This window comes from Salmo trutta, chromosome 24 (genome assembly GCF_901001165.1).
Source record: "Salmo trutta chromosome 24, fSalTru1.1, whole genome shotgun sequence".
NCBI classification, from domain to species: Eukaryota; Metazoa; Chordata; class Actinopteri; order Salmoniformes; family Salmonidae; genus Salmo; species Salmo trutta.
Genome location: NC_042980.1, coordinates 31,936,278 through 31,950,514, shown reverse-complemented (window position 1 = coordinate 31,950,514; position 14,237 = coordinate 31,936,278). Strand labels below are relative to the sequence as shown.

The 14,237-nt window shown below is 40.6% G+C and overlaps 1 protein-coding gene across 2 annotated transcripts in view; it reads right to left on the bottom strand.

The window, feature by feature from the left end:
* LOC115161116 (radixin) overlaps positions 1 to 5,971 on the bottom strand; it is a 51,829-nt gene extending 45,858 nt beyond the window's left edge. Inside the window, exon 1 of one of the 2 annotated variants that reach the window (XM_029711870.1) lies at positions 5,686 to 5,971. The gene's annotated coding sequence lies outside the window, so the exon portion shown is untranslated. The remainder of the gene's footprint in view (positions 1 to 5,685) is intronic. The other variant, XM_029711871.1, reaches the window with a different exon arrangement.
* Between the last annotated feature and the right edge of the window lie 8,266 nt (positions 5,972 to 14,237).

Genomic DNA, 14,237 nt, shown 5'->3' with positions numbered 1-14,237 from the left:
TCGAGGTAGTAGTGTTGCTTCTGATATAAACATGGTTCGAGGTAGTAGTGTTGCTTCTGATATAAACATGGTTCGAGGTAGTAGTGTTGCTTCTGATATAAACATGGTCGCGGTAGTAGTGTTGCTTCTGATAGAAACATGGTTTGAGGTAGTAGTGTTGCTTCTGATATAAACATGGCCGAGGTAGTAGTGTTGCTTCTGATAGAAACATGGTTCAAGATAGTAGTGTTGCTTCTGATATAAACATGGTTCGAGGTAGTAGTGTTGCTTCTGATAGAAACATGGTACGAGGTAGTTCTGTTGCTTCTGATAGAAACATGGCTGAGGTAGCAGTGTTGCTTCTTACAGAAACATACCCAGAACATGGTTGACATTCTCAGAATTTCAGAAATGTGTATATTTACAGTAGCATGTCTGTACTCTCACATTTGCCATTTAAGCAATGATGATATCAGTTATACCAAAACAATAAACAACACAGAGTTCCATCTACAACTTTTAATGTGGAAAAATAGACAAATTGCAAAAGAATCACTTCGGACCAGCATTGGGGGTAATATATTACTTTTATAGTTAGGCCCTGTCCAGAAGGAACCTTAACCCCTCCTCCATAGCAGTGGTGTAAAGTACTGAAGTATTTTATTTATTTAACCTTTATTTAACTAGGCAAGTCAGTTAAGAACAAATTCTTATTTACGATGACGGCCTACCAAAAGGCAAAAAGCCTCCTGCGAGGACGGGGGCCTCGGATTAAAATAATTTTTAAATAAATACAATATAAATATAGGACAAAACACACATCACAACAAGATAGACAACACTACATAAAGATAGAGTAAAAAAGTAAAGTAAAAATACATTACAGTACTACTTAAGTAGTTTTTGGGGTATCTGTATTTTATACTATTTATATTTTTTACATTTTGAACGCTTAGCAGGACAGGAAAATGGTCCAATTCACACACTTATCAAGAGAACATCCCTGGTCATCCCTACTGCCTCTGATCTGATGGACTCAAACACAAATGCATCGTTTGTAAATTATGTCTGAGTTTAGGAGTGTGCTCCTGGCTATCCGTAAATTTTAAAAAAGCTGTCCGGTTTGCTTAACATAAGGAATCTGAAATGATTTATACTTTTACTTTTGATACTTAAGTATATTCAAGTAGTATTTTACTGAGTGACTTTAATTTTTACTTTAGTCATTTTCAATTAAGGTACACTATAGTGAAGGGGTGTCCTCAAAAGTATGTGGACACCCCTTCAAATTAGTGGATTCGGCTATTTCCGCCACACCTGTTGCTGACAGGTGTATAAAATCGAGCACACCGCCATGCAATCTCCATAGACAAACATTGGCAGTAGAATGGCCCGTACTGAAGAGCTCAGTGACTTTCAACGTGGCACGCCATACTGTAGGATGCCACCTTTCAAACAAGTCAGTTTGTCAAATATCTGCCCTGGTCAACTGTGCTGTTATTGTGAAGTGGAAACAGCTCAGCCACAAAGTCGTAAGCCACACATGCTCACAGAACAAGCCTACCGAGTGCTGAAGGGAGTAGCGGGTAAAATTCGTCTGTCTTCGGGATGCAACACTCACTACCGAGTTCCAAACTGCCTCTGGAAGCAACATCAGCACAAGAACTGTTATCTGGAGCTTCATGAAATCGGTTTCCATGGCCGAGCAGCCGCACACAAGACTAAGATCACAGTGTGCAATGCCAAGTGTTGTCTGGAGTGGTGTAAAGCGTGCCGCCATTGGACTCTGGAGAAGTGGAAACGCGTTCTCTGGAGTGATGAATCACGCTTCACCATCTGGCGGTCCGACAGACTAAACTGGGTTTGGCAGATGCCAGGAGAACGCAACCTGCCCAAATGCATAGTACCCCATAGTGTAGTTTCTAGGATCTGAAGTATTTGGTGCCCCGAGAACAGTGTTGCCATGTTCGCTGTTTTCCCTGTTTTTTGCGGGTGAAAATGTAATTGTTGCAGGTTTTTGGGCTACTTCTAAGTTGCACCGCGGCCGTCATGGCATTCCTCTTAAATGTAGATTTCACTGTGACCTGCTGCTGAGGCAGTAAGGCAGGCTGTTGATGAGTGAGTGGCCGGAGGGGTGGGGTGTGTGTGTGTGTGTGTGTGTGTGTGTGTGTGTGTGTGTGTGTGTGTGTGTGTGTGTGTGTGTGTGTGTGTGTGTGTGTGTGTGTGAGTAGCACGCATGCACGTTGTGACAACTTATTACCAGTTGTCAGTGGCGGATTTAGGCATAGGCGACATGGGCAGCCACCCAGGGTGGCATCTTGCCGGGAATAGCATGGGGCGCCCGCACAAAAAAATATATATATATATTCCAAATGGTGACTTTTGCTTGATCGGTTTTCTATCACTCCTTTGCACATCACGTCAATGATATCATGTCACCGTGTGGGACTGTGGGTCAATTAACCTTGTCGGAGTGGGCGCCCTGATTCTAGTTTGTGAGCTAGGCAGGCTACTGCCTGGGAAGGTCTCCCACTCAGAAGTATGAGATGGGGAGGGAGCGGGGGTAGGTTGACCTCAGGTCTCCCCACTGGAAGCCTGAGGTAAGGGGAGAATCTATAAAATAGCACACCTCTAACTTTGTACAGTACTAACGCAATTGGTTGTGCAATTTAGTTTGTGTGTTTCTTGTTTGAAGTGCAATAGTGTAATAATCAGGTTCTCTTCTTTATAAGTGTGTTATTCTATTTGTGTATTTGTGTGATAAGATTTGTGCAATTTAGTTTTAGGTGTGTTTTTTGTTAGCAATAGGGTAATAGTGTAATAATTGATATACTACGATTTGTTTCTATTTGTCTTTGCTACTTCTTTTTGATATTTGAGTCTTATTTTTGTATATATATTTATATAGTTTTAAATGTTATGATTATTTATTTGTGTTGTTCCAAATGTCTGAATAAAAATGAGAGTTAGTGCAGAATTTGAAGGGGGGTTCACCCAGGGAGCCATACAAGCTAGAACAGCCACTGCCAGTTGTATGTAGGCTATTTAGATTGTCATTATGGAGACGCCAACTTCCAACTCTTTATACATAAAACATGAATACACTAAAACTGATGCACATCAAGAAATAATGGAGACAAAGCACTGGAAAAACACTTTGGGCACACTAGAGCATATTAGATGAATTCGGTCGTAGTTGGTTTAAACTGCAGTCTAATGTTTACTGCTAAAAGAAAACGGTATCAAGCGAAGTGCTTATGCATGCTTAGCTCTTGGGGAAATTTGAAATGGAGGTTATGGAACTTCCTTGTATGGCTCTTTTTATGGAGAAAGTCCTAAATGAAACTGACATTAGGCAAAGTCTGAGGAATGATACATTTGCCTCTGTTGGTCATCAAGTAGCCAATTAATGTATATGCCATTGTCGGCTACCATTTGGTACAATAAATATGATGAAATGACGATATCTCTGGAGTCATTGCAAATCAATTTGTGTCACTTGTGTAGCCAATTTAATAAATAGCCTTAAACTTCAGTTTATTGTTGTTGTAGCCTTGTGTTATTATGCAATTATTAATGGACATGTTTAGTTAATTAAATTGGAAATGATCAAAGCTCTATCGCAATTGTTAGAATGCATTAGTTTGACGGTAATAGCAGTCAGATTATGCTACAGGTAAAACATTCTAAAATATAAACACTGGCTGTTGACAAGCAAATTCAGTTCATATACATATTATTAATATTTAATTCAGTCATTGAAATGACCCCATCCTCAGTAGCCTATTCCAGCAAGCTATTGGGAAACACAAACACTTCTTACCTCTTAAATTGCCTCGCTATTCATGTTGAATAAATTAGTCAGTTAACTTGAACTAAGCAAGCTGCTAAATTGTTCGGTTTTCATCATGCCTACATCTTGTCTAGTCTACTGTAGACTAACTGAAATGAGACGTAGGCATTGTTTAACTAAGTTTTTCTTGCTCAAAGATTTTGAGATCCTCTGTCCAACTCTCCTGTCGGATGTATCTATAGTTATGCACATGTGCAAAGGGGATTTATTTACAATTATAAACCTGGTTCGAGCCCTGAATGCTGATTGGTTGAAAGACGTGGTATATCAGATCATATACCATGGGTATGATTAAACATAACTTTTTACTGTTCTAATTACGTTGGTCACCATTTTATAATAGCAATAAGGTACCCCAGGTGATTGTGGTATATGGCCAATATACCACGGCTGTCATGACTTCTGCCGAAGTCTTTTCCTCTCCTTGTTCGGGTGGTGTTCGACATCACTGGTCTTCTAGCCATCGCCGATCCATTTTTCATGTTCCATTTGTTTTGTCTTGTTTTCACACACACCTGGTTTCAATTCCCTAATTACATGTTGTATATATTCCCTCTGTTTCCCCCATGTCCTTGTCGGGAATTGTTTCTTTTGTAAGTACTCGTGCTATGTGTTACTGGTGTGCTATGGGTTTTGTACCCATGTGTTTGTTGTTTTGTATGCCGTTAGTTTTATATATTAAACTGCTCCGGCTATTCACCAAGTTCTGCTCTCCTGCGTTTGACTTCCCTGCCACCAGTTACGCACCCTTTACAAACAGCTAACAGCTGTATCCAGGCACTCCACGTTACATCACGCTTAAGAACAGCCCTTAGCCGTGCTATATTCGCCATATACGATACCCCCTTGTGCAAATGATCTGGTGAGGTTAATAAGGGTGAATTATCTTTTCTCTTGCCACATATTCAAATTCCTTTGTTACGTCATGTCATAGCTTGCTTAATGTCATAGCTTGCAATAATTATTATTTTGAAACCCAGATTTAGCTTGTAACACAAGTTAATATGATATTCCTTCTTAGTTGTCTCGATAACGCTATGGAAAAGGGTTTATTGTATAAATATGGCAACGCCACTCTTGATGTGAAAAAAAATCATAAATGGTCTAGTTTTCAGGCCTTTTGGGACAGTTTTGAGTGGTCATTGGGCTCGACATTTTAGCTTAACCTGGCAACCCTGCCTGAGGAGACAAGTAAAATTTGAATTAAGTTACTACCACAAAAAAAATGTAAAGCCAAAGAAAAACACTCCACTGGCAAGCTATTTTGAGGACCCTGGTCACAAGAGTGCAAAAATAAACTGCTGTTACAAATGCTGCATATAATCACTTGCAACAAAGTTGCACACCGTTGTTTCCACTATGCCACAATGGGGAGCATGTCCATGAATCTCAAATAATACAATACACAAATATTATATATATATATATATATATATATATATATATAAACACTTAACACCTTATCTATGCCAGTACAATGAATTAAATGTAACGTTTTAAAGTGAATGAAGTTGCCAATTAGCTTAATGTTGATTCACAGTAACCTAAGGGTGCAACGCTAGTCATGAAGCGCTTATCTAATTAGATAACTTTTGAAATGTTTAGCGCTTAAATGTTGTTCTATTGTCGATGGACCACAGTAATCCCCTTGAATAAAACGTGGAACATGATACCAAATGTTTACACAACGGATTAATACCAATAGGCATATAGACAGCACGTAGGCTATACTTAGGTAGGCAACAAGCCTGCGTAACGACGACAAACAGCCACCGTCGAGCACAGGGCAAATCCTCTTCATTCTGAGCTCTTTAGGAGCCACCAGCGAAGAAATACACCCGATAAAAACTCACCTCAGTAGATGGACTGCGTTCAGAAAATGGTAAACTGCCTCCCCTGGGCCCACAGGGTAGTCTACTTTATATATCCAACGCGACCAAAATAGATCGATTTGTTTACCGTTAGACACTCCGCTGTTTCTCAGCCTCGGTATGCAGTGTGATGTATGAAGCGACTGAGCCAGTTTCACCGCCGGGCAAGAGAGGAGGTGTAGACAGTCAATATGGCCGTCGAACTTTACCGTGCGACGCGAGGCGTGGTTGAGCCGGGGGCATAACGTGTGCCGCGAAATTCAGACACGCTCCCTTCAAACTGAGTTGAGAGAGGAATACACATACACCACCCGATTAGCCACCAATCACCCCATTAACACACACACAACAAAAAACGTTAATATAACAAAAGAGTCAACTTCAAAATATCCAGCCTACAATAACCTGAAGGTAACCCATAGAAAGATGGACTAGACTACAGCCAATATAAAATATTTCTGAAAAAGTAATTATTTTATACAGATTAAGTGTTGAGATCAGTATATCATTTCAAGGTAGTGTTGTTTCTATGAATATACTTTTTTCAGCAGCTAAAATGTCATTATCTTTTCTATTTGTATTTAAGGTCTAATTAAATATAGCATTCATTTTGTGAGTTACATAATCCACATACTGTAGTTTACAGACTAGACCAGTTCCAGGCATGACATATGACTGACTACCAAGATCTGCTTGTGAGGATGACACTTCAGAAACATAAGACCTACCAATTTATTCACTGACATATTGCTTTCTTCTATGAGTACCGTACTGCATTACCAGCTTATGGTGAGCAGGAAATGTGACTCACTGATTATGAACGTCCTAATGATGAGAACATATGACTGCAACTTGTTGTGACACCTGTGGTTCCTAAACCTGTCTTCTTTATAGACCTAGGCCAACTCATACTCTTCTGGGAATATAATAAGCCTACATTTCATGCACTTGATCAAACATGTCCCGGTTTACACACACTTTCTTCTCCTACAGTCGTGGCCAAAAGTTTTGAGAATGACACAAATATTAATTTCCACAAAGTTTGCTGCTTCAGTGTCTTTAGATATTTTTGTCAGATGTTACTATGGAATACTGAAGTATAATTACAAGCATTTTATAAATGTCAAAGGCTTTTATTGACAATTACATGAAGTTGATGCAAAGACTCAATATTTGCAGTGTTGACCCTTCTTTTTCAAGACCTCTGCAATCCGCCCTGACATGCTGTCAATTAACTTCTGGGCCACATCCTGACTGATGGCAGCCCATTCTTGCATCATTTTTATTTATTTTACCAGGTAAATTGACTGAGAACACATTCTCATTTACAGCAACAACCTGGAGAATAGTTACAGGGAGAGGAGGGGGATGAATGAGCCAATTGAAAGCTGGGGATGATTAGGTGACTGTATGAGGGACAGCTTGGGAATTTAGCCAGGACACCAGGGTTAACACCTCCTACTCTTACAATAAGTGCCATGGGATCTTTAATGTCCTCAGAGAGTCAGGACACCTGTTTAACATCCCATCCAAAACACAGCACCCTACACAGGGCCAATCACTGCCCTGGGGCATTGGGATATTTTTTAGACCAGAGGAAAGAATGCCTCCTACTGGCCCTCCAACACTACTTCCAGCAGCATCTGGTCTCCCATCCAGGGACTGACCAGGACCAACCCTGCTTAGCTTCAGAAACAAGCCAGCAGTGGGATGCAGGGTGGTATGCTAATCAATGCTTGGAGTTTATCAGAGTTCATGGGTTTTTGTTTGTCCATCCTCCTCTTGAGGATTGACCACAAGTTCTCAATGGGATTAAGGTCAAAATATTGATGTTTTGTTCCCTGAGCCACTTAGTTATCACTTTTGCCTTATGGCAAGGTGCTCCATCATGCTGCAAAAGGCATTGTTCATCACCAAACTGTTCCTGGATGGTTGGGAGAAGTTGCTCTCGGAGGATGTGTTGGTACCATTCTTTATTCATGGCTGTGTTCTTAGGCAAAATTGTGAGTGAGCCCACTCCCTTGGCTGAGAAGCAACCCCACACATGAATGGTCTCAGGATGCTTTACTATTGGCATGACACAGGACTGATGGTAGCGCTCACCTTGTCTTCTCCGGACAAATTTTTTTCCGGATGCCCCAAACAATCAGAAAGGGGATTCATCAGAGAAAATGACTTTACCCCAGTCCTCAGCAGTCCAATCCCTGTACCTTTTGCAGAATATCAGTCTGTCCCTGATGTTTTTCCTGGAGAGAAGTGGCTTCTTTGCTGCCCTTCTTGACACCAGGCCATCCTCCAAAAGTCTTCGCCTCACTGTGCGTGCAGATGCACTCACACCTGCCTGCTGCCATTCCTGAGCAAGCTCTGTACTGGTGGTGCTCCGATCCCGCAGCTGAATCAACTTTAGGAGATGGTCCTGGCGCTTGCTGGACTTTTTTGGGCACCCTGAAGCCGTCTTCACAACAATTGAACCGCTCTCCTTGAAGTTCTTGATGATCTGATAAATGGCTGATTTAGGTGCAATCTTACTGGCAGCAATATCCTTGCCTGTGAAGCCCTTTTTGTGCAAAGCAATGATGACGGAACGTGTTTCCTTGCAGGTAACCATGGTTGACAGAGGAAGAACAATGATTCCAAGCACCACCCTCCTTTTGAAGCTTCCAGTCTGTTATTCGAACTCAATCAACATGACAGAGTGATCTCCAGCCTTGTCCTCGTCAACACTCACACCTGTGTTAACGAGAGAATCACTGACATGTCAGCTGGTCCTTTTTACCATCATACAAACTGAGGCAGCAGACTTTGTGAAAATTAATATTTGTGTCGTTCTCAAAACTTTTGGCCACGACTGTAGTCGCACATTCTCACATGTAGGCTACACATTCTCATTGTTACTTGGTCCGTCACTGTTCTCTGACTGTCCCTCACACTACCACCACATCGTAACTGCCCCCATTCTTTGTTGATGAGTCATACCTAGCCTACCTACTGATGTGGTTACTTCACACTCCATTACCACAGCCTCAACATTTCTTGATTTTGTTTTATATATTTACATTTTCTTATTATTTTTGCACTGTTTGACATCATACTGCAGTGCTTAATTCATAAATTGGAAGGTGCCGGAACAAGTGAACCCTGGATGGGGTACCTGGGGGTGTTGTCTGGGGGCCTCTGAGGTAGTGGAACACATGAAAACAAATCACCTTTATAATAAAGCATTGCATGCATTATCATCGCTTTTGCTACTGGCATAGAGCAGTAGAGTTGAGGTACTTGCAGAACTTGCACACATGGGGAAACATTTTTGTAGCCTAAGGTCTGTGAGAAATGTGGCTTTTATAAACGCATTTCATGCAATTCTACATCATTTTAGATGACTGGAGACTTTAGCAGAATATATTTTAATACCTCACATGATCGAAATGAGAGGCTACTTTGATACTGACAAACTGAGAATCTGAGATCAATACATCCAATAAATCCATATTCAATCTATCAATAGCCTAGGCGTGTGAACAATGTAAAAATGGATATATATCATTGCATTAATAAAGCTGCATACAAACATGGCCTTTTATTGTTTTCTTGACTAAGGCAGCTCCAAAATGCAGATGTTTCAGCTTAGCTCAGTGCTTTCTGTGGTGGTGGGGCATTTTTTTTTTCTTAACAGACAGCAGTAATTCTCTAACTTTGGCAAATGTATTTATATTTATCAGGGGTGCTGCACCACCTCCAGCACCCTTCCTGCAGCTATGATTCTATAAGGAAATACATGATGAAGTGCAACACTGGAGAGATGAGAGTTGCAGGCTCATGTCTATCAGAGCAGAGAGAGATCATAGAAAGTGAATCTCGTTTTAGTTATGTGAGAGATACAAGCATGCCTGTCTCCCTCACCAGAGTATTGGGCTAAAATGTTGTGCAAACCATAAACCCGGACCAGCCTTAACACTTGAATCAATTCCTAGAATATCATATTGCGTTTTTCAGCGGGCAGCCAGGAGAAATACAGAGAAGTGAATTTGAATTAACTCTCGATTGCTTTTATTCGTTTTTTTACATTGCAAACAGTGAAAATAATTTGGTATGCTAGGAGAGGTACCGGATCCTAGCAAATGTGTTCTGGAACAAAACAATCCAAAACTGTGAGGTGCCTGATCCTGTTCCGGCAGGATCTGGCTCAAATTAAGCACTGTAATGAATTTTTAGGAGCTAGTTATATAAGCATTTGGCTGCACCCACTATAACATTTTTTACATTTTAATCATTTAGCAGACACTCTTATCCAGAACAACTTACAGTAGTGAATGCATACATTTCATATACTGGTCCCCCGTGGGAATCAAACCCACAACCCTGGTGTTGCAAACACCATGCTCTACCAACTGAGCCACACGGGACCTATAACATCTGCTAAACTGTGTACGTGAATAATACATTTTGATTTGACTCTTTAAGCCTATGCTATGTCTCTGACTCATTTAGTCTGCATTAACACAGGCAGCCCAGTTTTTTTTTTCGCTCATTGGTCTTTTGACCAATCAGACCAGATCTGGAAAAGATCTGATGTGATTGTTCAAAAGACAAATTAGTAGGAAAAAATATCTGAATTGGGCTACCAGTGTAAATGCAGCAAGACTAGCTCAGTTTATCTCTTGGCACTAGTCTACTTTGACTTCGCTGTAACTCTGAATACTGACTGTAAAGCCATTATCGCCATCTAGTGGGCTCTCTCTCTCGACACTGACCACCAGGGTGGACTTTTGATTTTGTTAGTCACTCTCACTCAGATATCATTAGTTTTTCTCAATTGCTAAAACACAATTTCTGAAACCTTGCTCAATTTCCTGAAAACATTAAACACAAAACCTCATCTTCAAGCACTATTTACATAACCTCTGACTCCTCTCCTCTCCTCTCCTCGTCTTCAAGCACTATTTACATAACCTCTGACTCCTCTCCTCTCCTCTCCTCATCTTCAAGCACTATTTACATAACCTCTGACTCCTCTCGCAGTCAGTAAACAATACACCGAAAAATAGAAAACACATTGTTCAAAACATACAATTCTCAGGGAGAAGTACATTTTAAATCTAAAAAAATATTTTTCCGTCATTGTCTTTTGATGAACGAAAACATGTTCTATCATAGTAGCTCAAAATTGATCAGAAATTACTACTCTGCTTTGCTCTTTGCAATTTTGTTTTTTGTTCTTCCTCCTCCTTGTACCCCTATTTTTACACTACTGTACCCTGCATCTCACAAACGTGTCCTTTGTCTCTGTGATACTGTAATTCTTGTTCTTTGTTGATATGAACCCGCAACCAGTCAAAATCTATTGAGCAGTCAGTACTGTTAATAAATGGAAAGCACAATGTTCAGGGCCATACAATTTGTCCATTGTACAGTATACAGCCTACAATGCACTGTACTACAGTATACAATACTAAAAGGGACAAAAATCAAAGGAGTAAACATGCGATCAATGTGCTTCTTCTTGTCTTTGGGCTGGGTCAGGCCAGAGCACTTCGTCGACATCACAAGCAATATTGTCCCTCTTGAGGCAACGGGGGAAGAAGCCTCTTGTGTGCCGTATCCAGCCCTGACATGATTCCTCACCTATATCACCACAGGATAAATCCATGGCTTGCAGCAGATTTACTCTGGTGTAGGGTTGTCTATCATACACTTTCCATCTCCAAGAGGGGAAAAACTCCTCAATCGGATTCAGGAAAGGCGAGTATGGAGGGAGGTACAAGTTCATAAACTGCCCATTGATGTTAAACCATTCCCTTACCTTAGCAGCTCGGTGGAAACTGACATTGTCCCACACTATCACATAGGTGGGAATGGGATTCTCATTTAGCTCTTTACCCTGCTGCTCTTGAACCTGCTGCTCAAATAAAATATCTCTTAGATTGGCAATAAATGTTAGAAGGTGCTGGGTGTTATATGGCCCGAGTGTAACATGGTGATGTAGAACACCATGGTTGCTGATGGCAGCACAGATTGTGACATTGCCACCTCGTTGACCAGAGACTTCAACAATGGCCTGCTGTCCAATCATGTTTCGGCCTCTCCTTCTCCTCTTTGTTAGATTGAAGCCTGCTTCATCGACAAAGATGAACTCATGGGGTCTGTCCAAGGATTCCAAGTCAAATATTGTCTGTGTAGAAATACAATATACTGTATGTAGGATTTTGTAAGTCGTACAGAGACAGTGCTATACTGTAGAGTACAATTAGGCCTACTGTATGCACTTCTGATTCACATACATTGTATGTACTGAAGAGTAATGTCATTCACATAGTATGTGTTAGTACTGTAGACAATCTGGATTACAGTAAATGTTTCTGAATGTACACTTACTTGCACATACTGAGCTTGCAGTTCTTTCACCCTTGGTGAGTTGCGCTCAAAAGGTACTCTGTATACTTGTTTCATTCGCATCCTGTTACAATGGAGGACACGGTCAATTGTGGAAATGCTCACATTGTCGATTGCCTGGAAGTGTGTGTTGGCTTGTATCACTCGTTCCTGTATTTCTCTGAGTCGTATTGCATTATCTTGAAGGACCATGCCAACTAAAACGGCCTCTTGCTCCCGAGTGAATATAGCTGTCCTTCCACCTGCATGTGGCAGCCTAGCAATTCTACAAAAAGTAGTTGTGTAGTTACAAAACATATTCATGCAGTACAATACATACAGTGATTAACTTTCCAAATGTCTATTGAAACAGCTGCATATAGTGTAGTACAGTAAATTTGCAATTACAAAAATACAGTAGTATACTGTACCTGTTCTCTTCTCTGAAAGTCCTTACTATGGTGGACACAGAAAATCGGCTCAAATTGGGTTGCACTCTAAGTCCTGCTTCCCTCATTGTCAGTCCATGGACAAGAACATGGTCTATAACTGTTGCTCGAATTTCATCAGATATTTCCACTCTTTGTCTTCCTCTTCGTCCTCCTCTTCCTCTTTCTTGCCCTCCTCCTCGTCGCCCAACTCGCATACGCACTCGTCCTCGCCCTCTCACATTGTTTCTTCTATGCATTCTCAGACTTTCTCCTTCCCACCTTCAACAACCTGTTTGCTCTCCGAACTGGCTTATATTGGTTGTGTCGCATCATTTGAAACAGGTTGTTGAGTGGTTAATTTTGAGTGGTTGTGTTCAATCAATGACACGTCTTCTCTATTTGTATTTTATTGTTGCCACTTGTGTTTACCAGTATGGATGACATGTGCATTAGAGTGCAGAATGTGTTTTGAGAATGAGAATGTGTTTAGAGTTTTGCTGAAAAGTCTAAGTGAGATCTGCAAATTGTGTTTTACCATGTAAAATGGTTTAAGGTATTGACAACAGACTGCATAATTAGCTAAATGAGTCCAGGCAACTGAGAACTTTGTTCAGCCAATGGGTTTTAGTGTTTTAGCAATTGAGAAAAACTGTAATTGTAACGATCGTCGTAGTAAATGGACCAAGGCGCAGCGGGTCGAGTGCTCATCTTAACTTTTATTTGTGAACACTTAACAAAACAAGAAACGAACGAACTAACAGTCTTGCAGGCTAAATACAGCAGTGCTAAGAACAACCTCCCACAATTCCCAAAACAAACATACTCCTAATTATAGGGCCTTCAGAGGCAACGATACACAGCTGCCTCCAATTGAAGGCCCTAATCCCAAATACCTAAACATAGAATTAAACACCCTAGAACAGACATAGAAAGATACAATATAGAACAATGACCAAAACACAGGAATACATAAATCAAACACCCCTCTACATAAACACATACTCAAAACCATATAAAACAAATACCCCCTGCCACGTCCTGACAAAACTATAATAACAAATAACCCCTTTACTGGTCAGGACGTGACAGTAATATGGCATAAGTCTTGGCAAAATGTGTAGAATTGCAGGAAATATGCTATAAAACTGCAAAAATGTCTCTTTGCCCTATGGATGGCAAAATAAGTAGAATTGCATGCAATGTGTCTATAACTGAAGAAAACTTGCTTTAAAACTGAAACATTTTCTCTACACTCTACACCCCTCGCTGCCTGCTTGGTGGCTGGGGCCCACAACCAAATCTTGCTTAGGCCACCAAAAGGCTAGAGCTGGCTCTGATTCCATTTTAATCTTGTGGATGCCACAACAATCCACGGAATGTTCTTAGCCGTTTTCACACTGCAGGTCTGCTCAAATCATTTCTGTTTTTCAAATCTGTTTTGGAATACTGACTGTCCAAACAACAAATTACAAGTGACCAAATCGGATCATTATTGGAATGTAGCTCAGTGTGTTCACAATCCCTTGAAAACGTCATGCAGTTGTCAATGGTTTTAGCAGAGCTGGGGGTATTCTTGCCCCCCAGCAGCAAATCGAACGCTCTGCACCTTGTTGTGACATTTTATTGATAAAGACCTATACAGTGGTCTACATCTATAATATATATCCAATATACTTCTATGATGATGAATTCTTTGTATTGTTGCATGTATAAGACAACTATAATATTGTATCT